This window comes from Triticum urartu, chromosome 5, assembly GCF_003073215.2.
Source record: "Triticum urartu cultivar G1812 chromosome 5, Tu2.1, whole genome shotgun sequence".
Taxonomy (NCBI): domain Eukaryota; kingdom Viridiplantae; phylum Streptophyta; class Magnoliopsida; order Poales; family Poaceae; genus Triticum; species Triticum urartu.
The window spans coordinates 69,956,846-69,970,695 of NC_053026.1; the positions used below are offsets into that span (position 1 = coordinate 69,956,846).

The 13,850-nt window shown below is 43.4% G+C and overlaps 1 pseudogene; it reads right to left on the reverse strand.

The window, feature by feature from the left end:
• Window positions 1-1,503: 1,503 nt before the first annotated feature.
• On the reverse strand, window positions 1,504-5,152 carry LOC125506789 (annotated as a pseudogene).
• Window positions 5,153-13,850: the final 8,698 nt, after the last annotated feature.

The window sequence follows — 13,850 nt, forward strand, 5'->3', positions numbered from 1 at the left end:
ACCTCAGTAGTTGTTGTTCAGGATCGTCTTCAAAATTGGACTTACCATGGGTCTCATCCATTTCCGATGATAAGCAAAAATCATCCATTGCGTTGTCTTCAACAAGATAGTCCACATCATCCATCCTAGTCGGAGTATGCCATTCTTTCGAACCCCTTCCAACGATCGATTATGATTACCTCAGGCTGGTATAGAGAGTTTCAATGATCTTTGTATCAAAAGTAATTCTTTTTGCCACTTAAGGGAAATGCTCTATGAGTCACTTTTCCCTAAGGTGTCCCGTTATGGAATCATGGCAATTACCTCCTCGCTACTTTGAAACCATGCACCATCCTACTCCAGCAGGGAATTGTTGCCTACCAATTTGAACCCTTGTCATCTATTACCTTCCATCTCTCTCAATGTGTGTTTTGTGTCTCAGCTTAAGAGATGTTCCAATGTCTCACTCCATGAGTTGATCCTAAGTTGCTCGATCTTTGAGAAGATCGTTTCCTGTAGAGTTTCCTTCCCTCTTCATCGTGTTGGATGAAGATCTCGAAGACAAAGACGTCAAGAGCAATGTGATGCAATATATCGGTATCTTCGAGAAGGGCAGTTCGATCAAGAAGACTGTGATAGTTTTGTGACCCCTCTGTCTTCTTACTCCACCTCCTGAATCTCGGGACGAGATTCTTGTTTTAGTGGGGGTGAGTTGTCACATCCCAAGTTCTGGTAATGCCTAGTGCTAACATATGGTGTTGCATCATGTCTACTTTACTCAGAAAATTTGAAATGGGGATGACAAGCCCTAGCACCAAATGAAATGCAATTAGGATCAAAATAAAAATATTTTCAATGAACCCAGAATGCCCTTTAGAAAAGTTCATTATTTTTTATAAAGGTGAAAACCTCTGCCAAAAATGATGCACATATTTTTAGGCCATCCTAGATTTTTGAATTAAATCATATGTTATTTGCAATTGGGCATTTAAATGCTATGTAATATTTTAAATGCTCAATTAATTCTGAACTTAAGTGAGGGTTGTTGGGAATATTCCAACCAGAGGCCACAATTATTTTCAGGATTTTTGGAAATGTTCTGGTATTTTTAATAAAGTCCAGAAGTTACAGAGAAATAGAAAAACATTAACAAAGGAGAGAGAGAGGTTACCTGTGCAACTTACCTAGCAGCCCACTAGCGGCCCAGTAGACAGCCGGCCTGCTAGGCCCAGCCCAGCCCCTCGCGCGTCGTCTTCCTCACGCCTACTGGCGTTGTGCGTGGCGCGCGCACAGCCGTGCCGCGGCCACCTCCTGCTAGCCATGCAGCTGCTCCCCCTCGCCCTGGACGCTGCCACGCGACCCCTCCCCCTCGATCCCCTCTGCCTCTCCCCTCACTCTCTGCTCTCCCCCTCGCCTCTAGCCCTTCCCCGAGCTCACCCGAGAGCAACCGCCGCCGCCGTTCGCTGCCACCATGCCCAGAGCCACCTCCTCGCCCTCCACCCGAGTCCAGAAGCTCTGCCTCGTCTACCTCGTCCTCTCCGTCGACTCACGCGACGCCGGACGCCTCGAAGCGCCGCCATCGATGCCTTCTTCAACCTCGGGACCGCCGGCCATCTCCGTCAAATTCGTCGGCTCCGGACCGTCCCTGACCTCGCCGAGCGTCCCCTCTTCATCGCTGTGAGCCACTGACCTTCTCCCCTGTTTGACTGGGTTTGACTCCCCTGAGTCAGTGACATGTGGGCCCAAGCCCCTAATTAGTTAACTCCAGATTAATTAGAGCTAACTAATTTAGTTAACTAAACTAGACACTGACATGCGGGCCCCGCCCTGCTAACAGCCTGGTTAGGGTTAGTTTAACACTAACTAACTCAGTTAGTGGACTGAGTCACTCACCAGTGGGTCCCACTGGTTAGGTTTGACCCGGACCAGCCCCTGTTAACCTGCTGACATCATTCTGACGTCAGGCTGACGCAGTAATGCTTTCTGGATTTTAAATAAATTAGAAATGATTTATTAAATTCCAGAAAATTACCTAAACTTCAAAAAATCATAGAAATTCAACCGTAACTCCAAATGAAATAAATTATATATGAAAAATTATCAGAAAAATTCAAGGAATCCATCTGTGCCATTTTCATGCATGTTAAAACAACTTAAGGCCACTGTTTAGGGCAAATACAATAAAGGTCATTTAAATAATCATATATGGAGTTGGAATTTGAATCTTGTATTCAAACCAACTTCATTTAATTGTGTTGCTAGTTGCATTAGCTCAATCAACAACATATTTCCATGTCATTATCATGCATCATGTTGTGCATTGCATTGATTATGTTCCTTCTCTATTGTCGGTGGTTGTCCCCTCTCGATAGACGTTGTACCGACGCTGTGATCGTTGACACTGATGCAGACCCAATGATATCTTCAGAAGTGTCAGGCAAGCAAAACACCCTTGTTCATTCCGATACAATCCCACTCTCTCGCTCCTGCTCTCTTTTACTGCATTAGGACAACAATGATCCATCTGTTACTTGTTGCGGTAGTTGAACCCCTTATCCTCTGCCACAGTAAATAGATGAAACCACTAGCATGAGTAGGAGTTGTTTGAGCCCTGATGTGCCTACTCATCCGTGCTTGTTTGTCATGCCTGCTACTGCTTAGAGTTGAGTCAGGTCTGATTCATCGGGGGTGAATTGGGAACAGTGATGAACATGTCCTACTGTGTGTGAGCTAAGTGTGTGAACACGATTTGGTAAAGGTAGCGGTGAGAGGCCATGTAGGAGTACATGGTGGGTTGTCTCATTGCAGCCGTCCTCAGGAACTGAGTTCTGTGTCTGTGATCCATGAACAGCTACTACCACTCATTGGGATCCTTAATTGACCCTCTCGGCTTCTTAATCACCCTAGTACTCTGTCCAGGAGTTGCAACTAGTTTCTGGTGTTTGTAGGTTATGTGTTGGCGTCCGTGCGTAGTGCTGACCCTAGGGGTGGGCTATGTTGCGGTAGATACACCGTGGCACGGTGTACCGGGCGCCCGTTTGGTGTCTCGGGAACCTTGTTCACATCGTTCGGGGCCGTATGTGGAAACCTCGGCCGGACTCCCTCCGGATGGAACCTGGATAGGCGATAAACCTGGACTAGAGACTTAAGTGTTTAGGTAGGCCGTGGCCGACACCCTCGCCAGGCTTCCGCTTGAAGGTTGCCGAGATACATGACGTGTATATGGTGGTAAGTGGTGGGAGCGTGTGTGAAGAAGTACACCCCTGCAGGGTTATCATTATCTATTCGAATAGCCGGATTCCTCGGATATGGAAACTTGGACCCCTTGCATAGTTCATAGACAAGTGAAAGTGGATACTCTAAAACTCGCAAGATAAGCGTGACTGCTATGGATGGCCTTCTCGTAGGGAGACGGGAGCAGTTCCATAGTGGTGTATTGAATGGTGAATATGTGGACTCGTGTGCGCCACCTCAAAAGAGTTGCTTGCAGTCGTAGTTCAGGTTAGCCACTGAGTCAAAGCTGGCTTGCTGCAGTTAAACTCCACCACCCCCCTTGTTGATACCGATGCATATGTAGCTAGTTCTGATGTAAGTCTTGCTGGGTACATTTGTACTCACATTTGCCTATTTTATGTTTTGCAGAGAGACGTCAGTCTCGCTAGTAGTTCCGCGTGGACTTCGACGTTTAGCTTGATACCTCAGCTATGATCTTGTGCCCTTGGCAGGATCTGGTAGATAGTCAGGCTTCTCAGCCTTCTTCATTTGTAGTTGTCTATACTCAGACAAGTTAAGCTTCCGCGTGTGCTTGTTGCTTGTATGCTCTGTGTGTTGGGTCATAAGACCCATGTTTGTAATATCTCGCTCCTCGGAGCCTAATGAATAAATACTTTGAGTCGTAGAGTTATGTTGTGATGCCATGTTGTATTTACACATATCGAGCATATTGTGTGTATGATTGAAATGCTTGGTATGTGTGGGATCCGACAATCTAGTTGTTTATCCTTGGCAGCCTCTCTTATAGGGAAATGTAGTCCAGTGCTTCCTTGAGCCATAGTAGTCCGCTACAGCCCGGTTCACCGGAGTCCTGCTAGCCCAGTACTATTGCTCAGATCACTTGACTGGCCGGCATGTGTTTCACTTCGTTCCTGTGTCTGTCCCTTCGGGGAAATGTCACGCGGTGACATCCGGAGTCCTGCCTAGCCTGCTACAGCCCGGATTCCCGGAGTCCTGTTAGCCCAGTGCTACAGCCCGGATTCACACGCTACTGACCGACATGCTCGATGTGATTCATGTATGCCTGTCCCCATAGGTTAGTGCCGCTTTGGGTTCACGACTAGCCATGTCGGCCCGGGTTCTCTGTCATATGGATGCTAGCGACATTATCATATACATGAGCCAAAAGGCGCAAACGGTCCCGGGCCATGGTAAGGCAACACCCATGGAAATACCGTGCGTGAGGGCGCAAAGTGATATGAGGTGTTACCAGCTAGATCGATGTGACTTGGAATCGGGGTCCTGACACCTTTGGAGATGGGAACACGAAGAAGGTGAGCATCACCCGGCCTAGGTACTCCTCCCTGATCTTGGAACTGGTGCCCCCACCGAGGGAGTGGCACACCTGGAAGCCTCACGACAAGCACATGAACAAAAGTCAGAATCGCTGGCCAGAATCTGCGGAACGGAGTAACTGGAGCGACTCCTCAAGAAAGGGGAAAGTACCTTGGAGGCAGCGCAGTTCTCGGCCTCCTCGCGGACGACGTCGAGGACGGAGTCGATGAGCTCCCTGCCCTCGGTGTAGTGGCCCTTGGCCCAGTTGTTGCCGGTGCCGGACTGGCCGAAGACAAAGTTGTCGGGGCGGAAGATCTGGCCACAGGGCCCCGTGTGCACGGAGCCCATGGTGTCGGGTTCGAGATCCATGAGCACGCACCGAGGGAGTTGGGAACGTGCGCTCCTGGTCGCCGCTGGCATACATGAGATGGTGGAGGCGCCGGTCGGCGTGCGGGATGGAGCCGGCGGGGACGGCAGCCACGGCGCCGCCGCTGACTTCCGAGTCTCCGCGGAGGAGGGGGGCGAGGCGGGCCTCGATGTGCTCCACACCGGCTGCGGCAACATCCTCATCCCGCAGGTAGACGAGGCAGGCGAGGCGGCCGCGATGCGACCACGCCCTGGCATCGACGACGCTGCAGCTCATGTCACTAGCACGTCGAACACCTCGGAGATGAGCCCTGTGCGGTCGGCGCCCGTCAGCTCAAGCATGGTGGCCGAGGCTGCCGCCGGCGACGCCGTTTGTTTGCACGGAGAGGCGAGGTCGAGGAGGAGGCCGGGGTTGCGGGGGACGGCGGCGCGGCGTGGCTGGGGCTTCGGGGTGGCGCGCGGAGAGGTGCGACGGTCGCTGCTTATGGTCGCCGGCGACGGCGTGTGGCGAGTGAGGCCGCCGGAGCGGTGCAAGGAGGCGCGAGGCGCGGGCACAGGAGCTCAGGCGCGAGCGCGCCTCTCCGCGCCGTCCATCCTCCCGGCGAGCGCACTCCATCCTCCGGTGCGAGGCACGGCGGCCGCCGGCGCACGATGGAATGGGCGTAGCCGCCGGCGCAGAGTGGATAAGAGGAAGGAAAGGACTGCGGACTGAATTGAAATGCCTATAGGGTTTTGTTTGTAAAAGTGAAACGTTTTTTCTGGGTGCCACTAAAACATGGACTGCGGGTTGATTTCCTGTAAATCAAGGGGCTTTTTTTGCAAAACAACCACGACGGACGACCAAAAGCAATAGCTGGTTTATTTTTTATTTTATTTTTGAGCATCAGTACAGACACAAGCGCGCATACCCTCACCCCTATGAACGCATACACGCACATCCTACCTCTATGAGCACCTCCGAGAGACTGAGCCGGCATATCATCTTGAGATTTACGAAGTCACCGTAGGCGCCTCGTCGTCGACGGGAACGTCTCCTCCCACTGAAAGCGCATCGCCGGAAATCCTGAAATAAATCCAGGAATAATGCGAGCACCAGGATTTGAATCCTGGTGGGTTAGGGATACCACTGTCCACATAACCAACTCAACAACAGGTTGATTCGCCAATAGCTAGTTTATTAGTAGGTAAAGATATACCATTCGCCCGTTTGGTCGCCTCCCCGCCTGCCCGCCCTCACTGCTAGGAGGTCTCAACACGCGGGGACTATAATCTTACCATCCCCACAGTAGCCGATCACCAAATAGTCCAGCCCTGGGTTCCCGTGGGGGCGATTTTAGGAAGTTCTATGACTCATTCGCACCAGTTTTAGAAGCTTAGGTGTTCGTTTATTTTTGTTCTTTTTGTGTAACTTTTTCTTTCGGTTTCTAGTTTTCTGGGATTTCTCATCAGTTTTATTCGTGTCTTTTTATTTTATTTTTCCCCTTTTCCTTGTTTTGCAATACATGTCTGCATTTTTCAAGACATGTTCTACATTTTCTGTACACATCTGGCACATTTGTTTGATACATGTTGAAAAAAAAATTAAACATGATGAACATTTTATTCAAATGCATGTTAAGCATTGTTTCAAATACACGTAGCATTTTTTTAATGATGTGAAACATTTTTGATACGCGAACATATTTATCACTGTATAGAAAAATTAAAAGTGTCCCATACATTTTTTTATGGTACAAAAGATTCACTTGAATGATGCGGCAAATTTTTTGGCACTGTGTAAACATTTTTTTCAAATGCGTGAACATTTTATAAAACTTGCTTTAACATTTTTAAAGAGAAAAGTATACTTTTCGTCCCTTAATTCTTGGCGGAGTCTAGATTTGGTCCCTTAACTTCAAAACCGGGCAACTTGCATTCTTCACTTCTGAAACCGGACAAGATTCATCCCTGATCACGGTTTTGACCGGTTTTGGTGTTGTCTCACCCTGGTTTTGACTGTTCCGACCCAAATATGCCTACCTTTTCCAAGTCCACGCAATGTTTTCAAATTCGGTTACTTTTTTCAAATATGCGAACCTTTTTAAAATTTGTGTACTTTTTTTAATCTGCGTACTTCCAAATTCATGTGCTTTTTCAAATATGCTTATTTTTTTAAAGTTCATTTAATTTTTTAAAATTGATGTAGCGTTTCATATTCGAGTACATTTTTTTGAAAGAGTTCATGAATTTGAAAATTTTATGCGAACTTGAAAAAAGTACACGGATATGGACTTCTTTTATGCAAAAATATGTGGAATTCAAAAATTATTTCAACTTGAAACAAGTACGTGAATTTCAAACAAAGTTCATGGATTATAAATGGAACACGGATTTGAACAAAAATGCGGACTTTGAAAAGCATGTGGATTTGAAATAAGTATGCAAATTCAAAAACAGTTCATGGCTTTGAAAAATACTTGGATTAGATAAAATTACACAAATTTGGGAAAATACAGGGATTTGGAAAAGTACGTAAATGTTAAAAGATCACGGATTTGAAAAAAATATGTGAATTTCAGAATAGTTTGCTGATTTGAAAAAAGTATGTTTATTTTTGAAATAAATACGCGACCTTGAAAAACTACGCGAGTTGAAAAATGTACGTGGATTTCAAAAAGTTCACGGATATAAAAAAATTACAGGAATATGAGTGAGCACCAGTCAAAACCGGGGTGAGTCAACACCAAAACCGGTCAAAACCGAGTCAAGGGACGAACCTTGTCCGGTTTCGGTAGTTGGAGGTGCAAGTTGTCCGGTTTTAAAGTTGAGGGACCAAATCTAGACTTCACCAAAAATTAAGGGACGAAAAGTATACTTTTGTGCAAAGAACATTTTAAATTTTAAATATAATATTTTTCTTTTTCAATAAAAAAAAGGGAACCAACACTTATCCCATCCTAGGCCGGCCTAATGACGAAGCAGTAGAGGCGAGCATGTTCTTTTTCTCGCACGAAGCGCAAGAAAACCGAGAAGAAACAGTGTCACGCCAAACTGGACCGGCGGCCCTTGACTGCACCCACCGCGTCACAACAACAGTCTGAAGCTAATCGTCATAGGATGCCTCAATATTTAGGCCCAACATACTACGAAAAATAACTCTTCGAATATAGCAAGTCAGAGATGTGAACATCTAATACTATACATCGAAAAAATAGAATAAAAGGGATAATGTACAAGTCGGCCGACTGAAAACTGGAAAAAGTCCGCCATCTCGTCCACCATTTGATCAAAGCATAATCAATTGTTGGATTCCCTCAACACTGTAATTTCCCGCTTCGACCTCTCAAGAGTACTTTGCAACATGAGTCATGTTGCGCTCGAGAGTATACAACATGACCCATGTTGCAACCACGTGGGTCAATCTGCAACATGAGCCAAGTTGTGCTTGCTTTGTAAAGGTTTGGATGGGTTGGCAACATGAGCGCATTGGTCAGCTTGCAAGTGGCAGTCCCTTATGAAACCAAAGATGGGGAGTAGTGGGACAAGACAAATAGCGGACGGTTCATTGATGATTTGAGCAAGAGTGATAGTGCGCCATGGGAGGGGGTGGGATAAGCTAGAAGTTGGGTTTGACTCGCGTGGAGCATCATGGACGGGAGGGTCAGGGGAAGGACATGGCACGTGTCGCTTCAAGGAGGCGGTCGACATTTCGAGTGGAATCACCCGGGTGATTTTGAGCATTTCCCAAAAAAATATCAAAGAGCCAACTCGAGGCTTGGCCTGTTTTGGGGTTTTCCCCTGGAAATATTTATGTGATGATAGCTTTATGAATGATTATATGTATATCATTACCACAAGACCTAAAGTTTCAAACATCATGTTGTAATTAGAGCCACCAAGAACACACTATGTCTTGTGTTCTTATGACTTCGAGAATCTCTGTTGGTAGATGCTTCATTGGAAAATATGCGTGGGCCGAATGTTTATGCACGTCCTAAATTTAGGTCTCTTTGATCCAAAGGAACTTTGTAGGTATTTTGAGGGATCATAATTCTTAGGATTTTTTTAGGTCATTTGATCTGCATGATTTAATCCTATAGGGTTTGTTTCTACGGATCACTGTGTACTACATTACATATGAATTTTAGCATCCACTCAAACATTGAAAATAATCCTTTGTTGTTTCTGTAATGCAACTAAAAGAAACCAAAATCACACTGGATTAAAATATGCATGGATTGTAATCCTATTGCATTTTTGGAATCCTGCGAATCAAAAAGGCCCAAATAGATTGAATCCTACACATGCTATTTGGGCCTTTGGTGTCAAGGAGACATGTCCAATGTTTTAGTTCTTACTAAACACCATAGTTTCTCGTACATAGGTGATAAGGGCAACAAGCTAGCAAAAGATCATTGGTATCATCTATACCAATATAAAAAAGAGTGAGTTGCGTAGATCCAACAAGCCACACTCATTCAACCACATATATCCACTGGTCTATGCCGCTCTGATGTTTAGCATTAAATATATTTAGCACTACACATGTTTAGCATCCTCCACTAATTAATATCGGGCCTAATATCAACATGCATAATATTTTATATCTGTTTGATATTAATGTGGAATATCTTGCCTAATATTAACGTGAATTGCATATACATGATTACTAGTTATTCCAAGTGTACCAGAGCATTTTATTAATTCTAAAGAGTATTAATGAGTCATTGATGTCATTTCACAACAATTGATTACATGATAGCCTAGATCGATAAAGAAGACAAACGTAAACATGGGTCATGGTGGGGAGCTAGTGGCAAATTGGCAATGAGCTCCAAGTCCCCACTACTTCCTATGACTACAACCAAGAGGACATCAACACCTCTGATGATCATCAGGGCGATTCCAAGGTTCGACTGTAGGCTGAGGTGATGCTAGAGGAACAAGAGGAAGATGGTTCAGATCATACATCAAAGTTGGTGGTAATGGTACGTAGGGAGGGCCCTCGCCCCCTCCCCCTCTAAGGCCTCTCTCTCTCTATCTCTCTCTCTCTCTCTCTCTGCCAAATGATCAGCTCTATTATAAAAGTTCATCGGAAGTACAGACCATCTCAAACATAATAAAAATTGCATCGAGATTCTAAGCCCACCGAACGACCACTACTCCCTCTATTTAACTTAACCTTTATTGGTAATAAATTATCTCACTATAATGAATAACAAAAGCGTTGGTTACATAAGTGGGTGTAGATGTGGGTGTCAAAACCAAAAAGTGCATTTGGCCACCGGCTTCATAGTAAGTCTTTACTTTTTTTCTCTAAGACCTTATTTACACTTATTAAAAAATTCTACAAAAGTGTGCACATATGAATACACATATACTACATATGTACAAAGTTTCATAATAATATATTTTCATATGTGGTCTACACAAAAAGCAAATGCATATATCAAAACAGACTTTTTGTTGTTGTTTTTGGGTCATAATTTTGTTTGTTCTGTGCAAACCTACAATTTAACAAATTAGTATCTAATGAAATTTTACGGATATGTAGTGAACATGTATATATTTTCAAAGGAAAATTGGTTTTGTTTTAAAACTTTAATTAGCATTTTTAATGCATTTTTGGTTGTGTTAACGAAGTTTGGCCTCAAAAAAGATTTGGAGGAAGTCCTTTAGCATTGTCTATGTGTATAATACTTTTTCCATATGGTTCATTTATGTCATCTTTTGCACAAAACGAAATTGTGAGGCATTTCTTTCTTCTTGATAACCTAGTGTGCATCATAACATGTTGCACTTTTTTTAAGTGTGCAAGTTGCACCTTAAACTTTACCAACAAAATATGGTGCAACTTGAAATGATCCACCAATAAAATGGCGTGAATTTTCAATTTCATTTCAAACTGCCCACAAATGTGATCTCACTGCCTCTTTAATTTGAAGAAAAAAGAAACTTTGAGTCTAGAGGGTGTATCCTTCATATCTTATTTATATTATTATTTTTCCCGACCGGGGGGTGGGGGTGGGTGGGGGTATATTTTCATCTGGGTAATTTTGAGGTCATGTTCCCTTCAACACTACTGGAAACCGATGAAAAATGGACAATGATGAATACCATAATACTGAATATTTGAACTATGAAGCAAGTATAGTTTTTGAATTTTCATTTGAACCTAACATTTGATTGTATTGAGTCATTTTCTTAGTTTGCTTTGTGGAAATTTGGTGGTATGTAGCTAAGTAGTTCAGTTGATTAAGTGCTTCCTGGATTGACAACCATTGCATTTTCTTTAGTTGTCTGACAGACCGTCTTTCCCTTTGTTAACTGTAAAAATATACCTTTGAATGCCCCTGGATTAATTATTTATAGTTGTTTGTTAACATTTGAAGTTGGAACTTCAATTCCTTTTAGACCTTATACTCATTATATGATACAAAAACAATATGCAAATTTTCTTGAATGATGGGTACACCCATAGGGTTCATGCAAATGCATATGAGAAATCATAGAATATAGGCCTAATTGATAGTATGATAATCTCCAACATAAAAATGTGTGCCCTTTAGTTGCAAGGCCTACAACTATGTTATAGTATCCTTTTCAAACATACTCCCTCCGTTTCTAAATATAAGCCTTCGTATATAGGTGTATTTTAGAGTGTAGATTCACTCATTTTGCTTTGTATGTAGTCCATATTGAAATCTCTAAAAGGGCTTATATTTAGGAATGGAGGGAGTATATGCTATCTAATACACTGGAAAACATGAGATGTTAGGTACACTTCTTCATTATCCTTCAGATTTTGTTGATATACTCCCGATAATATCTATATCGCCTTCTATTTTTCAGTATTTTTAAGTAAATACTTCTGGCATGGGGGTAAGTCCTCTAGGTGAAAGGCCACAAGCTTGGTTCTCCCAAAAAGCCCCTGGCTTCGGGTCCTTCCTTGACATAAAAAGTCGGGCCTTTGAGTTTCTTCCTATTTGCCTAGCAATTCAGTTTTTATTTTAATCTTTTCAGTAAAAAAAATTATTGCGCTTTGACATACTTCTTTTATTATGTGCATTTGATAAGTAATTTTGAGCTTATGTTCTACTATGTTATTTCGTCCAGTATTGACATGCCTTCAAAGGGGGCTGGAATTTGTTAGTTTTGTTTGATGATGTTGCAAAGCAAATGATATGTTACTTGGAGCTTGTTTTTTCCATGGAGTAATGTAATGTGAACCAACACTCTGGCCAAAATTCACACATCAAATGAACTATAGTATCCCGCAGCAATGCATGGGGTATCATCTAGTTAGAAAAGTTTTGAGGTGTACTTTCTGTCATCAAAGATGCACCACACATGGTGACAATAAATGTGTCCTTTATAGTTTGCTTCTACGCATTACTTCCCTTTATGTGAATATAACCTTATTGATATAGTTTTGTTAGTTTAATTTGAAATTCACAGCATACAAAAATGACATAAATATATTGTCGTGACACGGCATGCCACGCCGGGAAGGCTGGTTTCTCTTGAGGATACAACCAAGAGGACTCCGACACCTCTGATGATCATCAAGGTGATCCCAAGGTTCAACCATTGGCTGAGGTTCATTGAGGATGCCAGAGGAAGTGAGGAACAAGAGGAAGATGGTTCAGATCATACAACGGTAATGGCATCGATATGTAGGGAGGGCCCTTGCCCCCCCCCCCCAATCTAGGGCCTCCCTCTCTCTAACTTAACCTACAGTGATAATAAATTATTCACTATAATGAGTAACAAAAGCGTTGGTTAAATGAGTGGGCGTAGATGTGTGGGTCAAAACTAAAAGGTGCATTTGGCCACAGGGCTCATGGTAGCTTTGTACTTTTTTCTCTAAAATCTTATTTACGCATATTAAAAAATTCTAAAAAATCCATATATGTATACACATATACTACGTATGTACAAAGTTTCATGATACAGTTAAATACACTCGAGATGCTAAAAGTTTCTTGGCAGTTCACTTTAGTCCTACTTTCAAAATGCATCTTTAGGTCCTAATTCTATAGTAAGTGGTTCACCCGAGGTTCTTTTTTTCTTTGCACGAGCGCTCGCTGGCCTGCTCACGAGGCGCGTTGACCGACACCACGTCAACTTAGGGGCCACCAGCTGACTAGGAACTTTGCAAAAAAAAAAACTCCTGATCTATTCCCCTCTCATTAGTGGTCCTTCTCCTCTTTCACCCTAGTCTGGCAACACAGGAGGCAATCGGTGGCGGAGGCGACGACAGATTTCCTCTTTGTGGCGGCGGCGGTGACAGATTTCCTCTTTGCGGCGGCGACATGGGTCGATCTGGAGGGTAATGCGAGCGACATGCAGAAGAAAAAAACGTTGACTCTAGAGGGTGCATCCTTCATATATATATTTTTTAGGCCGGACAGCGGGGGGAGGGGGGTGTTATATTTTCATCCGGGCTACTTTCTAGAATTCATAAGCAGACTTTTATCCTATTGTTGTACTAACAACTTGCATACGTAGCTTCTTTTTTCTTATATAGCATTGAATTATTGCGGTCTTGTATTGCCCAGTGTTTAGACTTAATCAAATGGCACTATGACAGTGACCCAACATGGCAATCATTCACATATCGGTTAAAGAAGGTTGGCACAAGAATTTCCATGGGAATTGTTTGTGTGTCCTACACTTGAGATGACGGCTGGAGTTTGATTGATTCAACTGAATAAAAACAGGGGGGCTTTGAAACGTTGATCCATTCTGCCAGTGAGCTGGCAAAAGTAAAATACAGCTGAAGAAAAACTTATCCTGCTCACCAAGCTGCTCTTTAAAATGTGGTCTTTAGCAAAGTCTTCACTTCGTTTCTCTCTGCATTTTCTTCTAAAAACCATTGATCTTGCAATTATATATAGTTTTTTTTGGTAGGTTTCTAGTGGTCCAGGTTTATACTGAAAACTTTCTTTGTAAGGAAAATATTTAGTCGGCACGGT